Genomic DNA, 22,355 nt, shown 5'->3' with positions numbered 1-22,355 from the left:
TCTTCCAAAAAGGTTCTCTTACTGTTAAAGAGCAGGACAAGCTGAGTTTGAAATTGACTCTGAGCCTGTCAAAACTGAATTTGTATCTAACTCTCTTGTTCTGATTACTAATTTTATTATTGTCAAACTTCTAATAATCTATGCTGGAATTACCTGTACAACTGCTAAAAAAGAAAAGGCCGTGATAAGTCTTAGTTTAAAAAACTGAAATAAAGCATTCAGTTCTGAAGGGAGGTGCTGCCTGTATCTTTTTATGTTTAGTCTTACCTCTTAGGTTCATTAACCATAAAGAAAAGCCAGGAGTACCTCAAAAGATTGAGATGATTTCTGTTCTTGGTCCACAGTAATTTATTTTAAAATATTTCTGCGCTTACTAATGCATGAAACAGATCTTTGGTTTTGGTTTTTATATGTTTTTATATGTTTGAGTTTTTTAAAAAAATCAAGATTTTATATAGCATTCAGCTTCGGTATGGAAGACAATGTGTATATGTGCTGAGTTGAGCAAAACAAACAGGAAAGGGAATGGAAAGAATTTCCTTTAGTGTAAACCTCCTTTATGGTGAAATAATCCTGATAGCGCTCCTCTGTTGGCAGAGGGCTACAGATTTGCTTCTGATGATTTGCTAAAGATGGGAAGGAATTTTTTTTTATCCACCTTTTGGAAAGGATACAGAGAAACTCAGTTTGTCCTTTTGAGTCATATTTTCAACAGGAGACAAAACTTTAGATTTATAAAATTGTCAGATCTCAAAAATTGTTGAATTCTAAGTCTGGTAAGTACAAATGGGCAGTCCTAGCCTGGAACTTTCTTTATCCTGAACTCAAGTATTTGCATAGTTGTTAATGTTACTGCTTTATTAAACAACTGCATCATTGATCTCTTTACTAAACCAGTTCCTTTCAGTTTTGATTTACTGATGTTGCCTGTGGGTTTTTTGTATTTTTGCTTGTTTTTTTTTCCTTCATCCATCTCATGTGTGATGGAAGGCTGTTCCAGGGGCTTGCTTTACTGAGGACTAGAATTTTTTTTTTCTTCTAACCTCTATATGAAAGACATGCTGAGATTAAAGATCCTGTTCTCAGAAATTGTCTGCAAAAGTCACCTAGTCCAATTCCCCTACAATGAACTGGGGCAACTACAGCTAGAACAGAGTGCTCAGAGCCCTGTCCAGCCTGATGTTGGATGTCTCCAAAGACAGGGTATCCACTGCCTCTCTGGACTACTTGTCCCAGTGCTTCATCACTCTTATTGTAAAAAATTTCTCCATTATATCTAATCTAAGTCTCCCCTCTTTCGGTTTGAAACTATTTTCCCTTGTTGTATCACAATGGATCCTGCTAAATTGTCTGTCTCCTTCTTTCTCGTAGTCCCTTTTTAGATACTGAAACGCCATTATCAGGTCTCCTTGGAGCCTTCTCTTCTCCAGGCTGAACAGCCCCAGCTGTCCTAATAGGAAAGGTTCCATCCCTTGGATCCTTTGGATGTGCTCTAACAGGTCCGTGTCTCACCTGTACTGAGGATTCCACATCTGGATGCAGTACTCCAGATGAGACCTCAGTGCGGAGAAGAGGGGCAGGATCATGTCTCTCATCCTGCTGGCCATGCTGCTTTTGACACAGCCCAGGATACAGCTTTCTGTACTGTGTGGGCACATTACTAGTTCATGTCTAGCTTGCCGTCTACCAGTACCCCCAAATCCTTTTCAGCAGGGCTGCACTTAATCCTTTCTTCTTAAAGCTTATACTGATATTGGGGGTTGCTGTAACCCAGGTGCAAGACTTTGCGCTTGGATTTGTTGAACCTCATGAGGTTTACCTTGGGCCCACTGCTCAAGCCTGTGTAGGTCTCTCTGGTTAGCATCTCATCCCTTGAGTTTTTCAGCCATGCTGCACAGCAATATCCTTGTTTAGCTTATGTACTTTTCCTTTCTTCCTGATTTTACTGTCAGACCTAATTTTTCTGAGGTTAATCTAGTCAAAAATTTAACTAGTCTTTAAATAAGACAAACATTTAGTTTTTCTTACACAGTATGTTGACTGGGAAACAGGTCCTTCTCTGTACTTACTCTGTGGGTTGTTTGGTTTTTTTTTGGTTATGCCTAAGAAGAATTTAAGCAGTGTTTTATGAAGAATTATCTGGCAAATAAAGTGGCATTGAAGCATTACTTCTACTGGAAACGTGCAATTCTGTGTTCTTGTTGAGTACAATGTCGCGGTTATTCTTTCTGATGAACTACCAGATGGAAAATTCTCCTTTCATTCTTGAATGAATGATTTTGCACACAAAAGTGAAATGAAATTATTCCTCAAATCTCACTTTGTTCTTTTTCAGTAACGTTTTGACCTTCCTTCACAGTGCGAGTGTTTTCCAACTGTGTTATATTCAGATTTCATTAGCAGCTTCCATTTAGTGTCAAGGCCATTATTGAAAATATGAACTAAGACTGGCTTCATTATTGATCTTTGGCTTCATCTAATGAACTACATTATTTCTTGCATTTTTCAGGATGGTGTGTTTTCTCTTGTTCTGTTTTCAGTATGGTACTGTCAGGTACTTTCTTTGTTCCAGGTTGTATGAACAGCTTTCTTGTTTTTCTTTTGATACCATTGATGAGTTGATCTAGGAAAATCACGTTGCTATGCAGAGCTCACAGGATCCCAGCTGAAGCAGTAGTATTCATGAACATATCAATGAATGTAAATGATGTGGCTTACATATCAGATAGTGACCATACAGTAAATTAAAATGCAGTAGTAGCAGCATTGCACCCTGATTTACCTAAACTTTACTGTTTAATTGCATGGCATTGTTTGTTTTTACAGTTTTGCTTTGTTTTTCAGGTTCAGTTTGAGGTTTAAGGTGGGAAAGAAAAGGTATCCCCTGAGCCAATTCTCTCCCCCTCATTTATCTTCAGTTTCCTCCTTGTTAAGGCAGTATGTCTGTCTTCTACATTACTGACTAGAGAATTCACAGATTACTACGTTGTGGATGTTGTGTGGTTTTTTTTTATTTTCCTGAATGTTTTATTTTCTTGCTTTTTCTTGCTGCCGTGGTCTTACTCGCATTCTCATAGCTGATTATATACCAGTGTTTTTGTTACAAACACCAGAATAAGCATGCAGCTTCCTATATTTGCTTTATATTGATCACTTTACTGATTTTGTTTGTGGTTGTTCATTTTTACCAGAATCGTTGTTCAATTCCACTGAAGTTGATAGAACATATGAAATTGTAAAAAATACTATTTTGTTAAATTTTCCTGGTAATATCTGAATAAGCTTTTGGTGACAGACTTTTATTGGTTATACTAGTCTTCAGGCCTATCTTTTTACTCCTCTATATATTTATAATAAGCAAACTGTTGTACTGATGTAACTCCATCTCCCACCTTGAGAGTTAATTTTCTCTCCTGATGGATGTTCTGAAAAATCTTTACTAGCATTCCTTACTAGCACACCATGAAAGAGTAGTGCTGTGTTGTAGGTAGCTTAACTTCTTTCATCTGCTTATACAATATGAAGAAAAATATCATTCAGAAAAATGGAATCAGAAAAAATCAGAAGTGGAAATACAGACAGAAGCCAAAGTGTTGAGCATTTTGGAAACAGGTTTTGCTAAGGAAGGCTTTGATGCTAACTGTTCAAAACTGTGAAAGCAATTCATGTTCTGTTATTGGAGCTTGAGTATGATGGCTCTGCGTTGCCAAAAGACTGATGACTAAAGTGACACCAGAAGACTTAATATTTATGATGGTCTATCCCCTAGTTTGTTCTTCCAGGAGGACAAAATCAAATTTTCAGGATGGACTGAAAATTGTTACAGTTTCGTGCCTTCTGACATAGTTACGTAATCATGGATAATAAAGTGATTTGGATCTACTTTTTGGTGTGGGCTTTTTCTGGAGATGAGGAAAGAACTCCTGCCCTTGATACAGCTAGATACCATTCAGTGCTGAGTTATGGGTGTGCTTTGTGACACTGGCTTCACAGCTACAAGGCATTGCTCTAAATGAGCTGCTGCAATTTTCAGACTTGTGTAGCAAATCATATATAATGTAACAGGAAAATCTAACCTGAAGAAAGGTCAATGTTTCAGTGTTGAATAAAGTAGATCTTTCTTGCCATTTAAATTTTTCTTAAAGTTAAAAAGCAAAATGGAACTAAAAATTGTGACAAAAGCCAATAAAACCTGTGAATATTACGATCATCTTATGTGTTCTGTTAAATGGAACTGATTGTTAAGATGTGCCAAGTGATGGTTAAAGATTTGGAGGGTACCACTGCTAATTCATCACTTTACTTAATAAACAAAAACTGCTTTCTTTTTTTTTATTCAAACTGTCACGTCTGCTCTTTCAAGATTATGACTGTCCTTCAGGATATGCCTGTGTTTAAGGAAAGATTACTGCTGGAGTGGGCTCTTGATGCAATTTTATGCCATTCACTTGAAGTTACAAAAGAATTGTGGAAATAAATTGAAGACAAGACCTCAGATGTATGATCACTTTAAGGGTGGAAAAATGGATTTTCTTTATGCTTTGTTTTGGTTTGGAATTATATCTAATAAGTTACATATGATCCATTTTTAGCTTCTGTTGTACAAGTTTGCGAGAAGTCCTACTCTACCACTAATCTCCTTTCTTTGCAAAAGAACTGTGGTGCTTGATCAGATACCAAATGTGTGTTCAGATACTTAGAACATATCACAGTCTGTCTCCCCACCACCACACACCCACATGCACATTTTGTTTCATTGTTAAAGCTTAAAATATAATATTACTGATGTGAGAGACTATATATTGGGAAGAAATTCTTTACTGTCAGGGCAGTGAGACACTGGAACAGGTTGCCCAGAGAGATTGTGGATGTTCCATCACTGGAAGCATTGAAGGCCAGGCTGGATGGGGATGTGAGCAACCTGGTCTAGTGGGAGGTGTCCCTGCCTATAGCAGGAGGGTTGGAAACAGATGATCTTAAATGTCCCTTCCAACCCAAACCATCTGTGATCTCTGGTGCAGTACCAGATACTTTAATGAATTATTACCAAGACAGTCTTGTTTTTGTCTTGTAAGACATTGTTTATTTTAGCTGTGTTAATTGCTGTTATGTACAACAATGTCTTTTTGTGTTACTACTTTTTTCTCCCTACCTTTGTGTATGAATTTGCACTTCTGGAGATTAAGATACAGGAAGGAATTTGAAGACATTTTCATTTATTGGAAAGCTTTGGTTGTGGAGAAAAGGTAGTGAATGGTTGTGTGGAGGGTATGGGGTTGAACTGTGTTCTTCTGTTCAGCTGTTGATGACTTAAGGAAATAACTGTCAGACCTCTACTTTCCATTTATTCCCCAGGAAACTCCTTTCTGCACCTTTTATTTGAAGGAGGAACTTCAGCACACACATGCTTTATTTTGCTTTCAAATTGTTTTATTTAACCATAGTGTTCTGGCTCTTAGTTTGCTTCTACCTTTCCCCAAGAAACTAATAATTCAAAGTCAGCTCGAATCCTAATGGGATTACTTACTTGGGAATAAACTGATAGAAACAATTGTACTGAGCCTTTTGGAGACAGTAGCTTCAGAAGCACTAAAACAAAATTGCAACTAATTACCAGTAGCTCAGGTGATTTATAGCAACAATATAAAAACTCTTACAGTTGAACTGACCGCAGTAAAGCCTTGCAGTTGTGAGATGTTATGAAACATGAAACTTCAGCTTCTAATTAAATGTTTATGACCTTCAACCTTTTTGGCAATAAATTAAGAAAAATTCTGTTCAGAATGCATTTTTCTCTTAAACTGTAACAACATAATTTCTACTCTTATACTCTCCTCTTCCTACGTAATCTTTCCTTCTACAATAAAACTCTTTATGGCCTTTACTCCATGCTCTATTCTGTCTCCTACACCCTTCTACTGACTGCCATTATCCACTTGTGGGATAACAATCACCTTTCTTTGTTTAATAAGTGTAGGGCTATGGTACAGCAGCATAACTCACTCCAACCCTGGATATGTTACTGTACCCAGAGGGGCAGAGTGTGCTGTTTGTCTAACCAGAGGCTGGAGGCAGAGCATACATCCTGATGAAAGGCAGCTGACTGTTAGCTCACAACTTCTGCCTGGAAAGCGTGTACCCAGGTTTGTTTCCTGACTGCTCATGCCTGTAAGGTTTCATGTTTACTTCTGCCGAGGGGGCATGCTCAGCCTTTGATTAGGCCAAAAGCACAGGTTAGCCATTGACTTCTGGCAAATAAGTGAGATTACTTATCTTGCAACATCTTGTATGGTACATCTTGTATTAGTACAGCACCTAATGTAGAAAATTTAGGGCAAAATGAGATTTCTTGTTGGCTTTGAATTCTTTCCTCTGATGCAGTGGTCTTTCATCAATAGACAATGGTTTTACTCTATCCTTTCAAGCAAGTTAGAAATGAATGTTTTTCTCTCTCATCAATTTGAGGGTAAGTCAACCTATAGAACACAAAGTGGTCTTGTATGTTTGTTCTTAACTCAGTGGGTTTTAAGTGCCTGAATGCTTTCTAAGCTACAAATCTTAGCCTTTTGTTTCTGTTTGGTACCTGCAAGTACCTGCAAGCTTTATCACATAGTATGGGAACTGTTGGGTTGTGGCCTGAACCACTGATTGAGCTCCTGGGAAAAGGACCCAGTCAGCCTTGGGAGCACAGGTGAAGGCAATTCAGCTGTGTGACCGGAAAGGGTGGAGCCTGGCTGCACCTCTCTTAGAGCTCATTTAAGGGCTGACTGCCACTGGGGAAGGATCTCTTTCTGGAGATCCCTCCTTTGTGGAGTTTTCCCTATGAGCCTAGATTGTTAGAGACAGGTGAGCACTTCTTCTTTGTAGTGCTTTTCTATTGTGCTTTGTTATTACACCTCCTGTATTGCTATTCCACTGTGTTGATCCTTCTGAGGGTTATACATTTAAATGATATTTAAGTAAAGTCTTGTGCTCAGGTATGATGGTAATTAAAGCCCTGTGAGTCCTTTCCAAATTGAGACATCCTGTGCCAAGTCTGCCAAATTTCAAGAAGCATTTGAACAAAGCTCTTAGACACAAGGTTGTGGGTTTTTCAAATAGTCCTGTTTGGAAACAGGAGATGGACCTGATGATCTTGGTGTGTTCCTTCTCTGGATACTCTGCAGTTCTAAGCACTCTGCGTATCATCAACATCTCATAATTTGACCAGTGGTCCTGTAAAACTAGATGTTTTTCTGAACACCTTGCATGGTACATACAGTCAGTATGAAGACTTAAGAGCTCTGGAAACCTTAGCAGAGGCTCCTTGTTAATTTACTTTTCTTTTTTTCCTCCCTCCTTGTGACTATTGTAGCCACCAGCATGTTTTGATAACGTTTTTATAATCAAAGATGAGCAACTTGCAAAGTACTAGCAGATGAAGAAAGTAGGTTAAAAAAGGTAACATCATATTATTAGAGTAGTTATATATATATATATATATATATAATCTAAAATATATAGAGAGTAGTTATATATGTATGTATGTATATATAATACTTGCAATCAGGTAAGTTTGTCTCATCGAACAGTGATTTCTCAATGAATTGATGGCTTTAGGTCCTCATTTGTTTAGCTCTCTGTACTTGAATACATCAAGGAAAAATGGGTATTTTTTGCTTTCATCTTAGATGCAGGAAGAATGAGGAGGCCTTGTGAGTGGGAACATGTGTTTACTAAGAATAACTTCCATACATACAAATATGTTCAAAATGTTCCCATTTTATTGTTAAATTAATATAACATTTATTTGGAGGAAAAAACCTTTAGATTTATTTTTATATATTAATTGCTGCGTCAGATGACATCATTTGTTATAAATTTTTTATTATATCAAAAGAATCCCCTTCATGTCCATCTGCCTGTTCTTTGACTAGGTCAAATGGAGTTGTAGATCTAAATTTTGCCAGTGTTGATGTTTTTCAGCAGAAAGACACACAAAGCAAGGTTGAGGTTTGCAAACCTTTTTTTTTGGTTCATATGTACTTTTCCATTACTATATCGAGAGCAGTTTATGACAAAATAACCTATTAATATCAGAGTTCACAAGTGAGTAACTTGGCTAGCCAGTCTTACTGGCCTAACCCTATGGTCTCAATGGAACAAAAAAAGATCTGTCTGAAAACTGAATGCTATCTTTTGTAGTGAACTGATATGAGATAAACAAAAGCCCTGCAAAGTGAGCCTGTCTTTGTATAGAACTGTCACAGTTCCACAGAGCTGATACAGATTCTTTTCACCTGTCGCTTTCAGTACAATAGAATCAAAGCCTGGGTATAAACTTAATCCCATGCACTCGTCTTTTTGTTTGTTTGTTTCTCTAAAACCAAGTTCTGATGAAGGTTATTTTTCACCTTTCCCTTTGTAGTCCCAAGGTCCAGAATTGTGATTTCTTTTTCTTCTGTGTTTGCATAGGAAAGTTCAGTGAAAATTTTTCAGTATCTCTTGGATTCAGAAATCACCACTGGATACTGTTTCTCCTGTTTTGGGGAATAAAAAAGCATGTCAGACAAAAATATTGTTCCCTCCGAGTACTCTGAAATATAATGTATGTTTTCTGTTCTTCTTGTAGTCCGTACATATTTAAAATACACTAAGTTGAAAATACTTCTGTCTTCAATAAAAAGAATCTTTGTACCTATTTTGTTTTTAAAATGAGTTGTTTAGAAACTGTCTAGCCAATAATCATGACGGGGACAATAAACACAAATAACTTTATTGGAAGAGGAAGGCTGGGTGATATTTAAGATACTTGGATCTAATAACTGTTAAGTGTATGTATTGCAATTGTACAGTTGTCTCAAGCACTTTTTAAGTACCATTCAGTCTCATTCTTAACGTTCTTGCAGTGTAGTTAGAATTTCTTGGGAATAACCTTCTACTAACAGGAAATAAAATGCAACAGAACCCACTGTTGGGTTTGGGAGAGACTGAGTAAACGGGTGTGTGTGTATGTGCTTGTGCACATAGCAGAAATGCAGAAGGACAGAGCATGTGACTAACAGTTTTGTTTTCTGTTCCATGAACAAACATAAAAAAGCAAACTCCTCTTAGAGTGGATCACTTAGAAGTGGATCACTTTTTCTTTTGTTCTTTCAGTGATCCTGGGTTTACAACTCGAAAGAAAGAAACAAGTTGTTCTTGGCCTGTAGAATCAGCTTAATACAAGATCTTGTTGGGCTTTGTTTTATTTTGTTTTTATATATCCTGTTAAACTTTAAAACTGTATTAGAATATCACTGTCACAAAAATGGGATTACTTTTCAAGCCAGCTGATATTTAAGTTGTGGAGTTCTTTTGGATGCTAGATAGCTTTATGTGGAAATGGTGGATCGCTTGACAACTATGTTTTGTTACTCTTTATCGCAGTTTTTGGATCTGAATTTATGGTAGATAATGTCCTTAGAGGATATAAATTGTTATACAGGTGCATCACTGAGCTAAAACTGCATGACTGCACACAAAGTAACTGATTTACAAAGCACTCTGACACTATTTTATTCCAACCTTCCTCCTGATAGCAACTGAAACTTTGTAATAGAAGGGTTTGTCTTGGTTTAATTTTGACTCAGTGGCTGAGATAAAGGCTGTATATTTCTAGAATTTTGGCAGCCTTAAAAGTCTGTTTCAAGTCAGGTTAAATTCCTTGTAGTTAATGAGTATTTTTAACGAGTCCAAAGATTATATTCACTAGACTGGAGGTCAGTGTACTGAATGAGTAGACTTTTAAGGCAGAAGATGTGGCATGATGTGGTGCCAAATCTACTGAGTGCTGTTCAGTCTGGGCTACTTAGCAGAATGCAAGTAGGTGCAAAGCCTTGCTGTTTTCTAAACTCTGCCCAAAAATACGGAGCATGAACAGCCTTGTGACAAAGTTTTATTTTTAAGCAACTTATAGGCAGCTATTATTCCTGTTTCACAAATACTCATAGCCATAACTGCATCACAGTTAAGGCCATTTGTTTAAGTTCAGAAGCAGATGGCCTCTTTAGAAATACAAACTCAGAGAATATTTTAACTGAAGATGGAACGAAAATAACTGTATATGGCACATGGCAATGTAGAACTGTCATTCTTGCTAATTATTCAGTAATTCAAATGTGTTGTATTTTTTATGTTCCTCAGACATTAGGGTCTGTAAAAATCCTTCATAAATAAGGCCTTCACATACTTCTTGGTACAGCACACCAAACTTGGTCTTAGTGATTTTTTGTTTTATTGGTGGCAAGCTATTATCTGTTCCTTTTCTTTGTTTCTTTTCTCATACCATAGTGGCTATGGGATGCTTCTAGTCTGATTGTCAAGTTGGTTTATTTAGACATGTCTGAAATACATGTTGTGTATTTCTCATTTGGAACCAGACAAACTATGCTGTGTCTGTAGTATGTTCTTGAAGTTTTGTTTTCAAGAACAATGGGTTTAAAAATGCAAACTGGAAATCTTATTTCATTAACAACCCATTTAAAGAAAATAGATAACACGCATCTTGTAACCCTAAATGGAAAATGAATCCAAACAATACAATTCTGACTAGAAACCAAGTTTTAATTTTAAGATAAATGTGAAGTTGCTAACTATTCTGTTAACCAGTTAGTAAAGAAAAAAGGAATGGAGAGCAGCAGTGTAGGACACACTTGTCATAAAAGGGAAACACGAATCTCTACCTGTAAGTAAGTTTTATCATATAGATCCAATTTCTGTAGAACACAAAGCTAAATTTTCTTGCTCTGTTTTCTTTCCACAGTTCTACTGTGTCTGATTTTCATAAGATACTTAAGTTGCTCTGAAAGTAATGCCTCTTACTTATTTCCTTGGAAACCTCAACAGATGCAAAGAGTACAATAACACTATTTAGCAGAGCAAATTCTCCACTAAAAAAGCACTATTTTTCAATGTAGTCACCACCATTAGCCGGTTCACATGGATGAGTTATCAATACGCTCTCTGTTTTGTGATGTGACAGCTGTGCACAGCTATCTGGAATGTGACTTGTTTTTCACATCGCTGTTTTCTCTGAAACACACCGCCAACCATCTCAGTGTACCTATGTCCAATGTTTGATCACCATAAGCATTCAGCAAGTGTAGATAAAAGTTAGGAGGTGCAAATTTTCTGCATGGCGGACTTCAGCGCCACACCTTCACTTCATGTGCACTTGTCAGATGCCTTTTGTTCAGGCTGCCTCTCTGTCATGTGGCAACAAAATGGACTGGAATTATTGGAGAGAAGATTCAATCTCTACTGTTGTACCAACAACATCCACCTATGATTTTGTAGTCCAACATAATAAAACAGGTGACATTACTTTCAAAGCATCCCTTGTAGATAATGAAAGATTTCACAATGCTGCACATTTGCTTTGTTTATTAGAACTGCTTGTGAATGAACAATCCTTGCATCTATATCAGGGATGAGTGAAATACAGTGGTGAGAAAATTAGTTAAATCAAAATGTTTTGCACTAAAACAGATGGAAAGTGGTGTATAGGTTTTTTTTTGTCTGGCAAGTAGAATACGTGCAGGACTGTAATATAAGTAGATAGGGCCAGATAGGGCCTTAGTTATGATGGGAATCTAAAACACTTAGAAAAATGTTTTTTTATCAAAGTAATTGCAGAAGAATTCATTTCCATTTGTGTGTATATATGTAATGTATTGTGATTCCATTCTCATTGTTACGTCAAGTTTACGCTTTTATGGGCTTCAGCTTTTTTTTTTAATGTAAGATAACTACTGTAGCTTAAAATATCCTGTGTTGCAACTTCCATAAAGAGTATCATTTCCCTCAGTTCACCTGTTGGGTAAAATTATGGTGATTTTTGTCTTTGTTGTGATTGATACTAGACTTACAATGTAGCTGAAATCTGATCTGTGGATATGAGTTGATATTATTTAGGTGCTGGAAATTTTTTGACTGATTCCAAATTAGTCAATCTGAATGGAAAAAGTATTTTTGCTAGTGTTATAGTGTACTTCTTAGCCCAGATCTCTGCAGTTCATAGAAGGGTCATTATTAATTCCTTGTGTTTTATGGAATGTTTTTCTTATATATTCCATTATAGTTTGCACTTAGTGTGTGCATTTGATCTGGCTTATTCCATTCTACTATTTTGCCATGTAATTGAATGCTGACTATTAAAAGCAATGGCTGTAAATTATGAGACTCATATTTTTGAAATGAATTTGATGACCAGTTATGCTATTTTTGTCTCTGTGCTTCAAAGGGAAGTGAAAGACATTTAAATGCAATTGGAGGCATTGTCTGTCTTTTCAGTGTTGGATCCTAGAATTAAGGTTGAAAGAGGACTGTACAGAATTTTGAGTAGGCTTTTCAATCAAGTGTATAAGTTTCTATGAAATGTGCTATGATGATATAATTCTGTTGACTGAAGAAAAGATGAAATCAATTGCTAAATTTAGTGAACTGTTAACTGGTTATTTCAGTGCAGAATTATAATATGGATATCTGGAAGGTATATTAAATATTTTGATGTTAAATATCAGATTTTGTTCCCCATAGTTCAGGGGAGATGTTGGGGAAGTGGGGAGCACCAGTAGCTTGGGTAGTAGCTCCACTGCTCGGAGCGCATGACCTGTCACAAGATGTTGACAGAGCGAGGCTTGGCTCTCCTGGCAAAGCAGCGACTAGTAGGTGACCTGAGAGCATCACACAGGTACTTGAAGAGCAGTTACAAAAACAATAGTGGACCAATGACCACGGACAGTGATTTGGTAGGGCTCCCATTAGATGTGAAGAAGGACTGGATGTGAAGATGTGAAGAACTACCGGAAGTAGTGCAGCCCAGGAATTGGCTGCTTGGAGAAGTTGCTGAATTTACATCTGTCGAGGTATTCAAGACTCAATGAAATAAAGCCATACCTGACCTTTTCTAGTGCTGATGACAGCTATGATCTTAGCAGGAGTGTGACTTTCTGAAGTCTCTTGTAACCATCACTGTCATGATTCTATGATCTGTGCTCAAAAACATACAATTAAACTCATTCAATCACTTGTGGATTGGTTGAGGTTTCAGCTTCCTGCCTTGTACTTACATGGTTGTGTTGCCACTAGAGCAGTGGTACCAACTTATAAAAACCTACATTTGATTAGGTTTCTGCTCATCCTCTATTCACTATCTTTGATTACCACATTCTGAAGTGACTGTGGCTCATTTTTATTTGAAAAAGCAAGCTATGCTGTCAAGATGGCATACTGTACGCACAGTGAGGCATTATTCCCGAAGCTCTAATCCTGTTTATGAGAGAAAATAACAAATACGAATAAAAAATCCTCTCTACTGATATTTGAAACCTGCCCTACTTCTCACTCTTGAAGAAAAACAGAGCTGATAAAGAGTTATTTTTTTCTTTGTATCACACAGAGAGAGGAAAAGAACAACAAAGCACCCTCTCTACCCAAACAAAAGTTACTGACAAAATATTGAGCTGCCCTATGGGAACAGCAGAAAGTTTTTCAGAATTTGAAATTTTAGAATTATCTGTGTGAATGACAAACTTAACTAAATTTGTGCTGTGAGTAGCATGTTTCTTTTATAACTTCTGAATAATTTTTGCATCTTTTTCTAAGCACTTATCCCATGTCAGTTGCTTTCCATTCCACTTTCTTTTAATAGAAAATTATCAATACTACTTCATCTTTATTGTTGACCTTTTTCTTCTTCTTTATAATGGATTTAGGCAGAGATTTGTCTTGTGTAGTAACTTCAGTTTGGGCTGATAACTCATCTTTGTCATTAAAACTTTAACATTTACATTTTTGTATTTTCTCTTTTTTTTGTTTAGTGGGTATCAAAAACACTGCAAATCTCTCAATTTGAAACTCATGTTACTCAACACAGGATGTTAAAAGCCTTTTTTTTTTTTCTAATTGTATGGCATGATACTCAGCTTTGCTGTGATTATACCAAGCCATTCGTAATTAAGCTGTTCACCTAATTTTGTGGTGAAGTATGGAAGAGCACAAAGTATATTAAAGTAAATATGAGGAGTGAATGCTGAGTCCTTTCTGGCAGAGATCAAAGAACCTGTGCTGACATTCAAGACAAGGTGTCACTGAACAGATCAGAAATTTGCTATGTTATCTGCTCTGTACTGCATCTTCTGTGATTTATAGTCCAAATGTGGTAACTTATAGTGTCAAAGTTGATATGATTTCATGTTTTCTTTGTGGTCTTGATTACCATGTGGTTTTGCTTCACGGTCAATATGAGGTGTTGCAAAGTGGGGGAAGAAATGCCTAGAGTTGAGCATTGTTTCAAAGAAAAAGGGAGGAGGGGGAAGAGCTAGGATATTCATGTTAAGCACAAGAATGGCAGCGTGAGAGGTGGCATGTTGAAAATGTAGATTGTAACAATTTAGCTCTTATTTTTTTTTTAATGAATATAAATAAATTGACAACACGTATTGTAGGTAAGAAGGTGTCATGATAGGTTATTTCTAATATAATTTCAATATAGTGCACAGACCATTTCCCAGTTGAAAAAGGAGTTTCAAAAGGCAGAGCTTTTCTCTAGCTTGCATTTCCTGTTTTTCTGATGAACAGCACTCCTGAATTTTAAAGAACTCTTCCAAGTTAGAGCAGGGCTAATTTATTTTTATTTTTTTTTTTTTTTCCTTCTGGAGAAGGATAGAGTTGCAAGGTAAACCTGTTTATGCTCCCAAGAGCACTGTCCACCTTATATCACTTCTATAACGAGTGCTCTTTACTATCCATCTCAGAGAAAGGATTTATCCAAAATTGTAGGTAGCTCAGCAGGTTCCATAAACAATTCTTCTCACCAGTCAGTCTGAGACTTAGGTAGACAAAAACAGAATGGATATTGCTTTTCAAATAAGTACTGCTGAGTAATTAATTGCATCTAATTAGCAAATCTTTCCTTAAGTATTCAGACTGCAGTGATCTAATTTATTTCCCCAGGTAACTGATCACATTGCATTCTGTTTCAAGCCGAACTGTCATGTTGTTTTTAACAGGCTCTAAGTAACTGCGTGTTTTAATGAAAATGTTATGATTGAAACAGTGTGATCCATGTGTTAACCTTCAAATTGTTCAGCCCACCTAGTCCTTGTAGTTGGCTTCCTGTTGCATTGAACTGTGAGATGATGTTTGGATCAGTGTTCTCTCTGGTTATTGAATTCTGTTCCATGTTCAGCATTCAGCTACATGTCCAGGGTTGAGCATTGCATCCATCTATGTAGTGGATCATATCATTCCTTCACTGCACGCATAGGCACTGTTTCATAGAACTAGGAGCAATATTTACCATGACAGTGAAATCAGAATATTCTGAGTTGGAAGGGATCTAAAAGGATGATAGAACCTAGCTTCTGACTCCACATAGCACCACCCAAAATTCAAATCCTATATTTGAAAACATTCTCCAAATGCTTCTTGAACTCTGGCAACTTGGTGCCCAGCACCGTCACCATTTTGGTGAAGAAACTTTTCCCAGTCCCACCTGCCCACCCCTTCCCTGACAAGGCACCCTTGTCTAAATTCTCCCAACTGGCCTTAAAATTGGGGCCTTGGGGAACTCCACTAGTGATGAGCCTCCAGCCTGATGTAAGCCTGTCTAATATTGCCCTTTGAGCCCAATTCAACAGGTAATCATTCACCCATCACATTATCTTTTTGTCTAGCTACGTGCTGGATGCTTTGTCCAGAAGGATTCTATATGGTACAGTATTGAAAACTTTGCTTAAATTCAAAGATTTCATCAACTGACTTCCCTTGGTCAACTAGGTGGGTAACTTGTCAAAAAAAAAAAAAAAGGGGGCATGAAGTTCATTAAACATAACCTTCAAGTCCTGTATCCAAGTCACTGATGAAAACTATCCATAAAATGGAGCTCTGTGGAACCCCAGTACTCACTGGGTTTACTATAACTAAATGGGTCTGTAGCTGATGAACTTTGGCCAGCCTGGGTCAAATAAAGTATCTTTGTCATAGGTAGTTTGTGATAGCATTAACTCCCAAGATTTCTTTTCAAATGGAATGATAAACTGCTACATTAGTCATCTGCTTGACTGTTTTTTTGAATTGTGTTTTTCCATGCTTTGATGTGCAATAATTACTGATCTTAGAATGTAACTCTTACTATAATAGGTTTAAGTATTTCTGAAACTCACAAGCATGTACAAACTGAGTTATCAGTTGTCTTGAACCAACATGAGTTATTTTTCCTTTTGCTCATGACTTCTTTGAAACTTGATTGTGCTTGGGAAGAAACTCTGTAAATGAGGAGTATCAGCTTGAGTTGTAAATATACTTTGCAACTTGCAACCAGCATTTGTACTCTTGAAACTTGTAAAATAAGAGAGTGTTGGTTTTTTATTTTTTAATGTACAAATCAAGATTCTGGCCATCTTTGACTTTGCTTATTTCATGCTGGGCAGCATGAAATCAAGAAAAATTATGTATTCAGAGGAAAAGCCTTGTAAATAAGTCAGCATAAAAGAAAAAGTGGTGTCCCAAACCAGATTTTTTTACAAATTTTAAAGCATAGATACTAGCTTGTGCAGCAAGTACATTCCCAAGCATTGAATAAATATTTTATTTGATAGTATTATAAAAGTATTGCATGGAAAGAGGAATGGTAAGGGTGGAGATTTGGAAGAGCTGAAAAACAAATCAAGTGAATGCTTAATTGGGATTATTAGTTGTATATTTGGGTCCATGGTTTTTTACTACATTTCTCTTTCTAAATCTTGGTGACTCTTGTCTTTCTGCGTCTCATTACCCAGAGCTAAGAAAAGAAAGCACCTTGTGGATCTTGCTTATGGCTTGTTCATTTTATATTTTTATTTTGTTCCACAGTGAGGCATGCTGCTACTTCCTTACTCTTTTGTTTTCTGTTTCTTGGTCTGTATTTCAAAAAGAAGCAGCATGTTTTCTTTCTGAAATGAAGAATTAGAATTACAATAGATTTCATGTCTGAAACACCTGCACAGTAAGAAATGAAGCAGAACTTTTCAGCTCTTGCTGTTCCATGGCAAGGCTTCTGTTGCCTTTCCTTCCTGTAAACAAAGGCAGTCACTTGAAGAGTGGGGAATAGGCTGTTTACAGGATATTTTCTGTATGAAAGGAAGGAAAAGTGCCTTTACAGAGATCAACCTATTGTGTTTGGAATATTGGAATTTATATGGAGATAAATTGAGTTTAGCTTTTTGAGGGGAAACAAGCAGGAAAACACATGTAATCAATTCAGTCTTGACCCTGAGAAGTGCTAGATAACCCCTTTAGTTGCTGAAATCAAAGCAGGAGTTAGAACATGAGACATTTTGGTTTAGTCGAAAATCCTATATGATCATTTTAAGAACTTGATCAGATATAGGCTATGCATCAGAATAAAAGATAAGAGTTTATGGAGTTTGGATTTATAAATTAGCCACTGCTGAATTACCATCATCGTTCCTAAAGAAATGTCATAATTAGATTGAGAATATGTGCAGTCCTCACGTACATTTCAAAATTTTACTTGACTTGTGATATATACTAACAATAGTTCTCATGTGAATCATGTTGTTTTATTCTTATGTTGTGAAATTAATTTCTGTGGCTAGTTATTTGGTTTTCATGCATCTTCTCTAGCACCAGCAGGAACCTTTTATAACTGATAAGGACTGGGAATTTTAGGCATTCTAATTATCTCCAAACATTTCAGAATAATCTGGTTTCATTGTGTATGGGAACTGTTGAGTTGTGGCCTGAACCACTGATTGAGCACCTGGAGAAAGGACCTGGTCAGCCCTGGGAGCACAGGTGAAGGCAATTCAGCTGTGTGACCGGAAGTGGTGGGGCCGGGCTTCACTCCTCCTCGACCCATGTAAGGGTTGACTGCCACTGGGGAAGGATCTCTTTCTGGAGATCCCTCCTTTTAGTGAGCCTAGATCCTCAGTACAGGTGAGCATTTCTTCTTTGATTGTCTCTTTTCCACCATGGTAATCTTTCCAACTCTAAAACCTGTAAAGTACCATCTTAACCATGCTACTCTTCCAACTGTACATTTGTTGACTGTATGGAGACCTCGTGTCCAGGTTGCATGGGGCCTTGGGGCAGCCTTCTCTAGTATTAAGTGTGGAGGTTGGAGGCCCTGCATGCAGCGGGGAGGTTGAAGCTTGGTGATTCTTTTTGTCCCTTCCAACCCATGTCATTCTACGATTCTGTGATTCTGATTCTGTGTCTATATGAGAGCAGCTCTGAAAGTAATGCCTCCTATTTTATGATGTCAGAGACAGATGTTGATGTTATGGTAGCAGGGATTGAACCTTCCCACTGATACTCCATTCTTTTTCATTGTTGTCTGACAGAGAACAGCTGAGGGACATTCTGACCAATTGGCATCTGACATAGAAATGCGGATGAAGCAAAGGTGTGGCATTGAATTCCTCTGTGAGGAAAAGTTGCTGACCTGTTGACATTTATTGATCTTGCTGAAGATTTCTGGAGAACAAAGAGTGGATGTGAGCACAGTGCAGTGGTTGTTTGGTGGTGCATTTCGGCAGTGGTGACAGACATGGGAAAAACAAACCATGTTTTGGTTGGCCACGCACAGCTATCACACCAGAAAATGAAGAGCATCTTGATTCAGCTCATCTGTGTGAGCTGGCTGATGGTGGTGACTATGTTGAAGAAGTGTTTTGTTTTGTTTTTTTTTTTTTAGCAGAGAATTTGCTCTGTCAAACAGTGTTACTGTACTTTATGTATATGTTGTAGTTTCCATGGTAATAAGTAGGAGGCATTTCTTTCAGTGTGACAGGTGTATATAAGCTGATAGGATAGGCAACAGATTTGCCTAGGAAACAGGCAAAATAGTTAAAAATAAACAGTTAGTGACAAATTATATCGTATGCATATTTCCTCTATTTTATCTATAATTCTTCTACTGTAGTCAAGTGTGTCCAAGATTTCCAACTTCAGACTTGCTATATAGATCATAGTGAATGTGCAGTAAGCTGTTCTGGGTGTCTTGCTATGGAGCTCATCCATGTAGTGACCATCTGTACAGTGTTCAGGGCACTTGGAAGCCAACTTTAGAACTAGGCTTTTCTGACCTGGATGCTGTCCATCTAGGCCATCCTTTCTGGACAATCCTTTTCATACTAGACAATACGTCTTTCATTTTTCAGAGGAAGAAAACTCGCCAGAAAATAATTAGATGTCTGATACTAATGCTCTGCTTTTCCTGTGATAGGAAAATAGGAAGAGAAAATATTAAAAGATTGGGCGTAAATAACACCAAAGGTTCAGGGGCAGATTGTTTTCACATCAGGTTTGAGAAGGAAGAATTCACAGTGATTTAATGTCCAGCATTATATGCTTTGTATTCCAGCCTTTTTTTTTTTTCCTGCTTGTTTTCTGTATTGTACCAACTAGTTGTGGTTACAGGAATTTGAGATCAAGATAAGTGTATTTCCAACCTTTGGAAATGGTGTGCAGTATATGGCAGGCAACAGTTTGAATGCCTGACCTTTTGCCAAATGGGAATTATGATGATTGGCCTTCTTAAACTCACATTTTAGGTATCTTAAATGAGCATTTCTTTGCCTTGTCATTGGCCAAGTTGGCTTCCTCAGTGACATTTGCTGTAGAAGCAAAGTCCTGGTTTTTGATTCCAGGGGGCACTTAGAAAAACAGAAAGAGAGGACTGAAAGACCTGCAGATACATGTATTACTTCGTGGAGGAAAAAAAGCAATCTGGGTTGTACTCTGGGAATAGTGAATGAATGTCCAGGCATATAATAATTTTCTTACAGGATTCTTCTGAAGTCTAATATTATAATCAAGTTTTATGGTATATTGAAGAAAATAAGCATGGTTTCTCCTTGTTTCTGATATGCAGTTTGTTACCTTAAATGAATTTAAAGCAACTTGTGTTTTGAATAATTTTTAAATTACATATCTTCACGCATGTAGGACAAGATACTATGAAGAAAACTCTTAGAATGCTGGTAAAGCCATTAATTCTTCTTACATATGCCAATTTATTTTTCTTCTCAGTTCTTAATTTCTTTTCCCAGTGCAGTGCACTGTTTTCAAACTCTGGATTAAAAAAATACCAATATGTGGACAAAGGCTAGTGTTTTCCAATTTGTCTATCTCTTGAAAGAACCATGTAATTCTCTGAAGTTACTTTACTTTATGGACCAGTGGATTCTACATTCTACACTCATAAATAGGTGATCAGAATCACTTGTGACAGGGTGTTTTTAAATTTTTTATTTTTATCTAACATAGAACCCTTAGAATTGGAAAGGACCATAATATTTAGACTTGTAGTTGACTTAAAATCTTGGAACTTTTTGTGCTTTTTCATTTTCTGTATTTTTGTGCATTTTCATTTTCATATTCTGTAAAATACTTTCTAGAGTTGTTTTTATCCTTATGGTGGTTGTTTAGTAGAGGAAATAGCATAGCTTCCTGCTGTGTTTTCCTTTCTTTCAAAATGAATGTAGCATTGTGTTTTTCCAAGCTCGATTTTACTATCTGAGATTATGGTAAAATAAATTCCCTTTGAAACTGTGTTAACACAGATAACATATGTAGCTAGTTAACCATAATGGTAGATAGTGATTTTATATACGATATCTCTATATGTTGATTTAAGAGACCTATCTGAAATACAATCAGAGAATGGCATTGGTTGAAAAGGACCACAATGATAATCTAATTTCAACCCCTCCTCCCCCTCTGCTCTGTGCAGGGTTGCCAACCACTAGACCAGACTTCTCAGAGCCACATCCAGCCTGATCACCTTCAGGGATGGGGCATCCACAGCATCCTTGGGCAACCTGTTACAGTGCATCACCACCCTCTGTGTGGAAAGACTTACTCCTAGTATCTAACCTGAACATCCCCTGTCTCATTTTAAAACCATTCCCCCATGTCCTATCACCATTAAACAGTCGTACCCCCTCCTGTTTATATCTTCTCTTCAAGTACTGGAAGGCCACAATGAGGTCTCCTTGGAGCCTTCTCTTCTCCAAGCTAATCAAACTCAATTCCCTCAACCTTTCTTCATAGGAGAGGTGCTCCAGCCTTCTAATCATCTTAGTGGCCCTCCTCTGGGCCCATTCCGAGAGCTGTCTTTCTTCTGCTGGGGATTCCAGGCCTGGACACAGTACTCTAGATGGGGCCTCCCAAGAGCTGAGTAGAGGGGGACAGTCACCTCCCTCTCCTTGCTGGCCACTCCTGCTTTAATGCAGCCCAGAACACAGCTGGTCTTCTGGGCTGCGAGCGCACTGCTGGCTCATGTCCAACTTCTCATTTACCAGGACCCCCAAGTTCTTCTCTGTGGAGCTACTCTCAGGGAGATCTTCCCCCATTTTATGTAAATACCATTTGTGGTATTTACACACCCAAGTGCAGCACCTTGCATTTGGCCTTGTTGGATCTTATCAGGTTCTCAAGGGCCTTCTTCTCCAGCCTGTCCAGGTCCCTCTGGATGGCTTCCCTTCCTTCCACTGTATTGACTGCACTGCTCAGCTTGGCATCTGCAAACTTGCTGAGGGTGCAGTCAATTTCATTGTCTATGTCACTGATGAAAATGTTGATGAGCACTTGTCTCGAGACCAACCTTTGAGGGATCCAACTTGTGATCAGCCTCCACCCAGACACAGAACCATTGATCACAACTCTGGCTGCATCCAGCCAGTCAATTCTTAATCCATTGAAGAGTTCATCCTTCAAATCCGTAACTCCTCAATTTAGAGAGAAGGAGGGATGTGAGGGACCATATCAAAGGTATTGCAGAAGCCCAGGTAGATGACATCTGTCCCCCTTCCCCTGTCTAGTGAAGTTGTCACTCTATCATACAAGGCCACCAGATTGGTCAGGCATGATCTGCTCTTGGTGAAGCTGTGCTGCCTGTCTCAGATCACCTCTTGGTCTCATATGTATCTTAACATAGTTTCTAGGAGGATCTGCTCCATCATCTTCTCAGGCACAGAAGTGAGGCTCACTGGCCTGTAGTTCCTGGGTCATCCTTTCTCTTGTTCTTCAAAATGGGAGTTTTCCTTTTTCCTGTCACTGGGGACTTCACCAGACAGCCATGATTTTTCAAATATGGTGGAGAGTAGCTCGGTAACCACATCAGCCATCTCTCTCAGAACCCTAGAAGGATATCATACAGCCCCATAGACTTGTATAAATTCAATTGCATGTGGAACTCTCAGACTTGTTCCACTATTACCGTGGAATGGAATCCACTCCCCACACCTTCACCTAGAGGTTCAGGATTCTCTATAATAATAATAGTTTTAAGTATATTTTACTTAATAATAATAGTTTTAAGTATA

General features: G+C 37.7%; 1 protein-coding gene across 3 annotated transcripts in view; it reads left to right on the top strand.

Moving 5' to 3' along the window:
* The window catches only part of SIPA1L2 (signal induced proliferation associated 1 like 2), a 138,902-nt gene that overhangs the window by 9,316 nt on the left and 107,231 nt on the right, over positions 1–22,355 (top strand). The window lies entirely within an intron of this gene.

Source organism: Centrocercus urophasianus, unplaced genomic scaffold, assembly GCF_019232065.1.
Source record: "Centrocercus urophasianus isolate 14NV4802_14NV808 unplaced genomic scaffold, USGS_Curo_1.0 seq_10, whole genome shotgun sequence".
Classification (NCBI taxonomy): domain Eukaryota; kingdom Metazoa; phylum Chordata; class Aves; order Galliformes; family Phasianidae; genus Centrocercus; species Centrocercus urophasianus.
The sequence above is the reverse complement of the archived record's forward strand: the minus strand, read 5'-3'. Positions and strand labels throughout refer to the sequence as shown.